The sequence below is a fragment of the Spermophilus citellus genome (assembly GCF_964194105.1).
Source record: "Spermophilus citellus genome assembly, chromosome: 18".
Classification (NCBI taxonomy): domain Eukaryota; kingdom Metazoa; phylum Chordata; class Mammalia; order Rodentia; family Sciuridae; genus Spermophilus; species Spermophilus citellus.
Window position 1 is genome coordinate 12,763,849 of NC_138200.1, and position 9,863 is coordinate 12,773,711.

The window sequence follows — 9,863 nt, forward strand, 5'->3', positions numbered from 1 at the left end:
GGTTATCAAAAATAAATTCATTTATCATATTTGAATGTCTTTTCAAGGAAGGATTCATTCTCCCGCATCCTGCTTGTTGGAAGTACTGCTGAGGATCAGATCACAGGCTTCCTCTTCCCAGTGTGCACAGAGCTCCCCACGTCCGTGATGTCATGGACCCAGCAGGTGTCACTCATGTGTGGCTACAGACCCGGGAAGCCCTCAGTGCTGTGGGGGTTCAGGCAGCCGTGTGGTCATACCTTGACACATGTCTTCTCCAGGGACTTCAAGTGATTGGTAGTGACAAACATCAGTCTCTGCCCTCTTACACTCAGTTCTTCTGCCAAGAGGGGGAGGATTTCAAATGCCGAGTTGTTACTGGAGGTTGGTGTAGACACTGCTGATTGTCACAGCTGGGGGAGGGGGTCCCCCTGGACTTAGTAAAAGAATCCCAGATGGTGCTCAACACCCCACAGCACACAGCCCCACAGGATGACCAGCCCCAGTGTCAGTGGAGAGGAGAGGGGAGCCCTGCTCTGTGCCCTTCCCAACCTGCCCAGTGCCTCCCCTCCCCCTGCTTTTTCCCATCCCTCACCACCCCTCCCCCACCACCGCTCCCTCCCATTGCATCTTCAGTTTCATCCTTTGAGGGTGCCCTTTGCCTAAGGTCAGCCCTCACCTGCCCTCTATGGGGCCTCTGTTTGCACCTGGCAGGAAGTGTCCACTAGAGGGCGTGCACGCTCTTCCCTGAGCCTAGGTGAGCCTTACTGTCCCAGTCCTGGTCCTGGGTGGAGCTGCAGATTTGCTCTAGAGGGAGCTCCTGGGACAGGCACCTGGGACCCAGGGAAGAACCTCACGTAGGAGGTTTGTGCACCTGGACTGGTGACCCAGAACCAACGCCAGAGCCTAGGTCATCCGGAGGGGGAATGTCAGACTCAGAGGCTGGACACTCAGGACCCTGATGCCTCTGCCCGTGTGGCCACTGGGGGAAATGTCTGTGAGCCTGTGTCCCTAAAGGCTGTGTCACCTGGGCTTTTTGTAAATAGGTGTCAGCAGGGCTGCTGTGGAACATTCCAGACTGGACCTTCTACAATGGGAGACAGGTCCTCCCAGGTATCCTCACTGGAAGAATCAGGAGGGATGTGACACTCACAGGCACAGATGCCCATCAGGGCCTGAGGGAGCAGGGGGTCTCTGGGCCTCACTGTCACCCCTGAGTGGGGACCAGGAAGTTGGGCGTGGTGGTCCTGCCCACTCACCTCAGCAGGGGCCATTGCTGGTTGTCTGTAGGGAACTGGGCTTCCCACCACCCCCTTGCAGGGCAGAGGAGGATCTGGAACCTTCCCCTAGAGTCAGACAGTGGAGGAAGCAGGTGAGTTAGGAGATGGAGGTGGGAGCTCTTGGTTGATGGGCAGCCAGGAGGCGCCCAGGCTCTGAGTGCTGCAGCTGACAGTGGTCAGAGTGGTCCTCTGGGAATCCAGCCTTGTCCCTGCAAATGTTCAGGAACTCCCCACCTCTGTGCTCCTCAGTTCCCTTCCTGAGCTCCTCGCCACAGCCACCCTCACAACTGAGGCCCTGGGTCCTACACCAGCACTGTCCCCATCTCACTGTGCAGCTCTGTGTGGCTGCCCACCTCTCTCCTACCCCAGGTCTTCTGAGTGGCTGCCTTACACCATTGTCCCCATGAGGGTAAATGCCCAGCTGAAGGCAGAGTCCTTCCTGATGGGCTGAGGAACCAGCAACAGGGGCCCCTGAGTCTTGATTATCAGTGAGTCCCCAGGAGGTGGCAGCAGCTGAGCAGATCTGGAGAGAGGGACTGGGGTGGGGGTGGGGCCCAGGAATGACTGAACTTGCTAGTGCAGATGGCAGGTGGCTTGTGCTGTGGGAACAGGGAATTTAATGGGAAATGTGAGGTTTTTCTTATTTCTTAGATTTTGCGGTTTGGAGCTGCAGGTTCCCCTGAATGTCCCTGTCAACCTCAGTGCTATGCATGCACGGCACAGACTTCAGGTTCCACACTCTGATGCAGGTTGGTACTGGGAGCACCATCAGCCTGGCCCAGGGACCCTTTGCATGTGCAGCTGCTGCAGACAGCTGTGCTCTCTGTTGGGAATTGTGCTCCTTCCTCCCTGGGCCTCCTGATCCCAGCTCCCTGATGCCCCAGCCTCCTGGCAGACCTAGCAATCATCCCCTATCTCAGTCCTCACAGAAGTCTGTGAGCTGGCTGCCCAAGGGCTTCGTGCCTGTCATTGGCTGTGTGTGCTCCTGATGTCTCCTGGTGCTAAGATTCTCCAGGTATCCTCTGCGGGGGGGGGGGGGGGGGAGAGACAGGGCGACAGAGAGAGCAAGCACACCTGCATACATGTGCAGCCTCAGGCTAATAAGGGATTTTGAGATTTTGGGGTTTGGACCTACAGGTTCCCCTTGAATGTCCCTGTCAACCTCAATGCTATGATTAAACATCATTAAATAGATGTCTATTTAAAGCAAGAATAGAAAGAGCAGGACTTGTAATAAATGGTGTTTCCTATTGTGGGTTGGGCCACTCTTCTTCACTGTTCATTTCCTGTTGGGAACACTGTCCATCCACACTCTTGGCCACTGACCTTGGAGTTCAACCCACTAGACAGGAGCAGGGGGTGGACTGCAGGGGAGTGACCTGAGTCAGCTCTGCCTCACCAGAGAGGGCTCAGCATGTTGTCCTACTGTGTCCAGATCTGCCACAAGAAGAGTGTCCTCTGGAGGCCCCTCTGTCTACAGTGTATGCAGGGAACCTGCTGTGTGCCACATTCCTGAGGTCACCTCAGAGTCACCCCAGAAAAGGCCCACAGCACTGGCTTCCCATGTGTGGGCTGTGGTCAGGGATGTGAGCCTGGCTCTCCAGGTCCCTGGAGCTGCCCTCTCTGAGGCCCAGGTCTCCTCAGGAAGCTCTGCCGCCCACCCTGTTGCCCTTCACCAGCCCTCCTATGACTCTGCCTTGTCCTCTGCTGTCCTTCTCTGACTGGTGGCTCTGCCCCTGTCCTTGCACCTCTGCCCTGAGGCCCAGTCTTCATGGTGATCAGTGAGTCTGGCGCTTGCTGTAAGGTTTGTCCAAAGACACAATTACAACAAATTTGGTTAGAGAAAGTAACTGGCTTCTGTACCTGTTTCTGGAATCAGGCCGTGCTCAGAACCAGCAGCTTCAAAGAACCCTAGGGCTGCCACGAGGCCCAGCATGGTTTATGGTGGAAAAAGGAAGTGAGGTGTGGAGACCGCAGAGAGGTTCAGAGCCTGGCTGGTTTGCTGTGTTTGAATCAGTTGGCTGCCCAGGACAGACTGATTGACACTGTGACCCACTGAAGCTCCGTGGCTGTAACCAACAGTCACTCGGCCATTGTTACATGAGTAGACCGCTTTGTTGATCAGTTTCAGTTAGTACAAATGACTCCATCTGTGTTTGTTCTTTTGGGCTCATTATGGGAGCCGAGTCCTATACGATGGCTTCCAGAAGGTTTTATTTAAGAGGTTTTTTGTTTTGTTTTGTTTTTGGTACCAGGTGTTGAATCCTTGGGTGCTTAACCACTGAGCAACATCTCCAGCTCTTTTTATTTTGAGACAGGGTCTCACTAGATTGCTTACAGTCTTGCTAAGTTGCTGAGGCTGGCCTTGAACTTGATCCTAATGCCTCAGCCTCATGAGCCACGGGGATTACAGAAGAGCACCCAGTCCAGAGCTCCCCAAAGTACCTTGTGAGTCTGTCAAAGAAGGCTCTGGAAGAGCTCTGTGAGACAGGAGGAGGGGGAGATGGGGCCTAATTTCCTTTCCTCTGGGATGACTGTGGTTTGTGACATCCATCCAGTGGTTGAGACTAGGAGGAGGAGGGGTCAGAGCAGGGCAAAGACACACTTTATTAATGGGCAGAAAGATCCTTTCTGTGCATGCAGAACCGAGGTCTGAGTGGCCTGCGTCCTGAAGGTCAGGCAGGAAGTGTCCCATCGGGGCTGGTGTCCCAGGAACTGAGCATCAGCCTCCCCAGACACAGACTCCATGATGCACTGACACAGGAGGGCCTGGCCCAGGTCCTGCTCCAGGTGACCAGGCCTGACTCTCTGCAGAAGGACCCATGCAGCACTTATGGGAACCCAGGATTGGCACTTCCTGTCTCACATGGAGGAGCTGGAGCCCTTCCTCTCCAGTCCTGGACACCAGAGATGTTTGTGACGTGGCTCTGAGACACATGCCCCAGAGACTCAGCCTCTCCACACACCTCACAGGGGCACAGCCACACCAGGTTTGTCTAGAGGCACCTGGAGAAGGACCCAGGGAGGGGGCTGGGCAGGGCAGGAGGGCCCAGGCACTGTCCACAGAGCCAGGCGGGGCAGAGGCACCTGCTCTTGGACAGTGACCTAAGGACATGCCCTTGGAAGGCAAGCTGCAGGGGCCCAGGGCTTCTGTGTGTCCACTTCTCTCCAAGCTCTCTGTCTCAGGGCCTTCTCTGATGATGTGGTCAGTCCTGGGTGCTGGGGGTGGGAGACCCTGAGGGACACAGTGAGCGCTCAGCTGGAGGGGTCTGCCTGCTCATTCACCAGTCACCCACCTGGGTGGGAACACTGGGATGCCTCTGTCCTGAGTGTCCCTTGTCCTGTCACTTCTTGCTTTTTACTTTTTCTTTTAATTCAGAGCCAAGCACCAAACTCAGGGCACTGCACATGTTAGGTAAGTGCTTTTCCACTGAGCTAAATCCCCAAGCCCTGACCTGTAACTTCTCTGGAAAAACTCCCCCTTAGCCGGCTCTATGGGGCAATACCCACCACTATGCTCAGGGCAGGGACCTGAGGAGCCATTTGTTCCCTGGGAACAGGTGTGGACATAGGTCGCCATATCAGTTCTGTGATTGAGGATCTGAAGCCTACAGTGAAGAGAGGGTCAACCCACCAGCCAGCTCCTCCAGGGACCCTCTATAGCTCCAGGGCATGGGGGACCTCTGCAGTTGTCCATGATGGTGCCCACCGGTGCCCAGCTCTCCCCCGTAGGGTCACTGGCACATTAGAGCAGCTTCCTTCAAACTGGCCTCAGAGGTACACAGTTCCCAGAACTCTTAGGGAGAGAGAGAACCCATAGAGAGAGGCCTGGGCCTTGGGAGGACAGAGGCCAGGCCTGTGATGTGGTGGATGAAGGCTACTCCCTGGGTAGGGGCTGGTGTTTGCTGGCCCAGGAGGGTGAGGCCTGTAGGGGCTGGTGCAGGCCTGGTGGTGGGTGCTCGGGGCTTTGGGGTTCATCCTTAGCAGGACTCAGCCTGGGCTTGAGTCCCCTAGCAGGTGTGCCAGGGAGCCTCTTCCAGGGGGATGGTGAAGCCACATTGGGAGAGAGATCTTGTCCTCTCAGCCCCATCTCTCACTGGGTCTCAGCCCAGGTGCCCCTGTCCCTGCAGAACACCATCTTGCTCCACAGTGGAGAGGACACCTGTGAGACCTGCAAAGGGTGGGACCTGGGGTTGCACAGGACCTTAAGTCAAGAATAAGGTGTGTCTGTGCCCCGTGCTCCGGTTTTCCCTGTCCATGTCAGGAAAGGGCCCAGCTGAGGGAGGGGGTGGCTTGGGTAGGAAAAGGCCAATGCACTGCTGGGTGGGGAGGCTGCCTTGGGTGCCTGGGAGGGTCAAGGATGCTGGCTGGTCTCTAAGCTTTCAGAAACTTGAAAGACAGGCTGGAATTGGTCAGATAAAGGTGAGTGGAGGCAGGTGCAAGCAGGTGAAGGTGAGAGACCTTCTGGGCAGGGAGGAAGGCACTTGCCAAAGCCTGGGGGTGATTGGATCTTAAGTGAAATTGTTAAAACTGGAAAGTCATGTTCATCTTATCTGTGCCAGACTCCGGTTTGCCATGAGGGGCAGATCAAACACAGTCTGGTTTTTCATTCCTTTTCTTGCTTCCCTCTGGGGAAAAGAACTCTGGCCCTTGGCTGCTTCTCTGATGGAGATGTGAGATGTGGAGGGTTTCAGGCCCTTTGAGCATAAAGATGGCGCCGCTGACTGGAGAACAGGGTAGACCAGGGTATGCAGTGTTCTGGTCTCTGCAATTTGTCTGCCCCTCCCTGAGACAGCAATGCCTCTAACAGAAGGTGGACAGGAAGGGTCAAAGCCAAAGCCACTGAGCTCCAGCCTGTCCAAGTTTGGTGCATTCTTTAATTCTAGCAATCATTGGATAATTAGTTTTTACATTTTAAGCCAGAGTTTTGCTAAAATTTCAGAAATGCCTCCTCATAATGGCTCCATTTTCTTTTTTTCCTTCTGGTGCTTTTATGGACACAATACCTTTTTATTTACTTATTTTTTTGTGGTGCTGAGGATGGAACCCACTCAGTGCCTCACACATGGCAGGTAAGCACTCCACCCCTGAGCTATAGCCCCAGCCCTGGTTCTTTGATATTAATAAGCTCCTCCTTATGTCCACGAGGGCTCTTGGGCTCATCACTCAGCTCTGACACACACTGTGAATGAACTTTCTCAGGCTCAGTTTCCTCTCTTGAAAAAATGGGGATATGATGGTCTCCACCTCATAGGGTGATCAGGGTTGAATAGGATCTTGTTTATAAAGAGCTCAGCGCCAGGCACGGTGTTTGGCTTTGAATAAATGGTATCTATTATGTGCACAGGAAAAAAAAATGTCTGTAGTGAAGTGTTGGCAGCATTTAAGTCCAACGGGTGGGATTACGGTCTCAATGAATATCTATTTTGTAACCAGAGAAAAAAAGAACAATAAATGTTATTAATGTAAAAAAAAAAAAAGAATAAGGTGTGTCAGGTCACGGTTCTGAGCATTTACTGACTCAATTCAAGTTCTCAGGAAATTCCACCTTTAGCAACTGTAAAAACATAAGTCCCTGAGAACTGCCGTATTACAACAAAAAATATTCAACAGAGATGAATAATTAATAGGTAAGGCAAAATGTGGGTTATAATTCACTGCCAACTGAGGGTGTCACTCTTGCTGGAACTGACCATGTTGGGGACCTCCCATTTTACTCCCCTCCATCCTCCTGTCTGCTGGGGTCTATGCTGAGGGTGCTGTGGTCCTGGGACAGCTGCAGTCTCTGTGAATTGCAGAGTCTGGCTATTTAAGATCCACCTGATGGAGATTCCAGTGTCATCCGAGAGGCAGGTCCTGATCACAGAGAGTGGTGTTGTGTTGGGGGCTTGGTTGGAGGGTTCCCTGGGCTCTGCTCTGTCCTCCTCTGTGGAAGGGGCTTCAGCTTCAGACGTGCTGGGAAGCAGCGGGGCCAGGCCAGTCAGTGCTGCTGCCCAGCTCCTCTCCCAGCTCAGCCCCCTTCCAGTTCCCTTTCAGTGCCCCACGCCACACCTGGAGAGCCAGGCTGATGGGGACCCTGTCCCCTGACAGAACTGGCTCAGCCCAGCATGTGCCTCAGCTGTGTCCTAAATTAGGGCTTTCAGCACCCCACAGGCAACCCTTGGGGTCCCCATACCTGTGAGATGATTTCCTTTTATGATCCAGAGCCCAGTTTGGTGCTGAATCTTCCCCATGTTCTCAAGTGCTCTGGGAGGGAGATTTCCTCCCAGCAGGACGGTGACAGCGTAACTCTGGAAAATGGAATGGGTCCCACTGAAGTATGACAGGTACCGGGACGCACCCTCTATCTCTGGTGTCACCCCCCAAGCCTCAGAGACCCAGACCCTAGTGTCTCAGGGAGAGCTCCAGGGCCCGTGGTGTAGGGGCATGTGACCTATTTCCTGGGAAGGGAGGATGGGGCAGGGGGAGGCCAGTGACCGTGGGCTCTCTGTACCTGGGGAAAGATCTGAGGGGGAGCTCCTCTCTCCATTTGTTGGAGCCCTAGCTCAGGCCTTCCCATGTCCCTGTGGGGGCCTCTGTCCTCTGCCTGCATTGTTCTCATGTGGTCACCTGCCTTTCCCCATGGGTGATGCCAGGAAGGAGGGGACTACATAAGGACGCGTGGCCTAGCAGGGTACTCCCAGGATCAGGAAGGATCGGTGGGAACAGAAGCTTGTGGGAGGGAGCCCACGGGGCCATTGGTGCCCAGGTGGCAATCAGGTGGCATCTCCACCTCCATCTCCAGCCAAAGCCATGCTCTTGTCCCCAAGAATCACCACAGTGAGTGTTGGCTGTGAGTCCCATGTCGCCCCCTGGAGGTCATGAGGAGATTTGTGGTCAGTGTCAGAGACTGTAGCGGCAATGCTGCCCAGGGTCCCAATGGTGAGAACTGGCCCTGACCCTGGGCACAGGTGGCTCTGACCTACAGGCTGCAGGGTGGGTCCTGTTCAGTGCGGGTCCCCAGGGTGCCTGACACCAGTGTATGGTAAGTCCAGGGAGAGGAGAGGAGCTGTCCTGAGGACTCCTGCTCAGAGTCAGGAGAACTTTGCACCTGGGGATGGGCAGCCTCAGGAGGGTCCATCTGTCTCAAGGTTTCAAAGGGTGGTGTCTCCTGAAGATCATGACCCAGAGGGTGCACTGTTAGGAATCCCTGGGACGCCCTTGCCTTCTGACATTTGGATAGAGTGGTTCTCTGTTTACTTTCCCTTCTGAGAGTCGAAGGCATGTGGCAGGCTCTTCCTGTCTGCCTGGTCCCACATGTGACCAACCTGAGCACAGGTGACCCCTGCAGACCCCATCATGAGCACCTAAGGCTGGCAGTGAGCAGGGAGAGAGCTAGGAGGGCTGTCCCCTCTCTGTGAGATTCAGCAAAGATGGAGGGACCAAGTGGCTGGGGATTTGGGCTGAGGTGGGGCACAGGCAGGTTTGGGTCCCCTGACGGGGGTGGAGGGCACCCCAGGCAAAAGCAGCACCTGGTGTCACAGGGAGAGAGCAGCAAGGAGGTCGCTCTTCAGGCTGCAGCTGGCCTGGGGTGGTAAGTAGCCTGAGAGTGGCCTTCCTGCTGGATGGTGAGGCCAGGTGTGTTGTACGTGTCTGTCCCTCTCACAGGTGTGAGGAGGGATGGGCTGAGGGTGTCCGTGGCAGTGGAATTTCCTAGTGGCTTCTACCTCAGTGCCTGTCCCTGGAGAGGGTTAGGAGTGACCTGAAGGTGTGCTCTGGACAAAAATCTGCTGTGGCCTGCTGCCCTCAGGGAGAGAGGAGAGGGACCAGGGTGCTCCTGCATGCTGGAGCCTCAGGTGTCCCACCTGGTGAGTCTGCTCAGACACCTGCCTTGGGTGAGGATGTCAGAGCTGGTGGTTGTCACTGACCTGAAGCTGACATGTGTGGGGGCAGGTGTTCAGGAGCCCAGAGCACAAGGCACCTGTTGAGGGGAGGGTTACAAGGGCCTGTGCACCGTCACGAGGTAGGAATGGGAAGGACTGCTGGAGAGACAGCACCTTAACTCTGCCTGTTGTGATCTGAGGCTGTGTCCAGGGAGAAACAGTGGCTGCAGGGACAGGGTACAGAGGACCCTGGGGACTGCTCAGATGCAGAAGGTGAGGAGGACTCCACCCTATCCATGTCAGGGAGACTCCCCTGAGCTCACAGGTGACCCTTCCCCTAGGCAGTCTGGGAGGTGTGAGTGTGACCTGCAGGGACACTGCAGGGGCTGCACCTGAGTCCCTGGAGGGCCAGGGCTGGCTCTATAGGAGCAGAGTTCCTCCGTGGATGGGACGAGATGGGAATGAGGAAGACGGGGTGACACACCCGGCTTGGAGGACTCTGCTTGGCTCAGGTTCCCAGGGGCTCACGTGTGGCTCAGGGAGCAGGATGCTGTGCTCAGGGGGAGCTCCAGCTGCTGTGGTTCCTGGATGGGCCCTGGGGCCAGAAGTGAGTTAAAAGTTCCCATCAAGTTTTAAGATGCAGCAGTGACCTGAGGCACAGGGGACTGTGTTCCTGTGCACACGCTGGAGCTTCGGAAGAATGCAGCTTCAGGACACCTTGATTCTGTTTTCTGAGCTACTG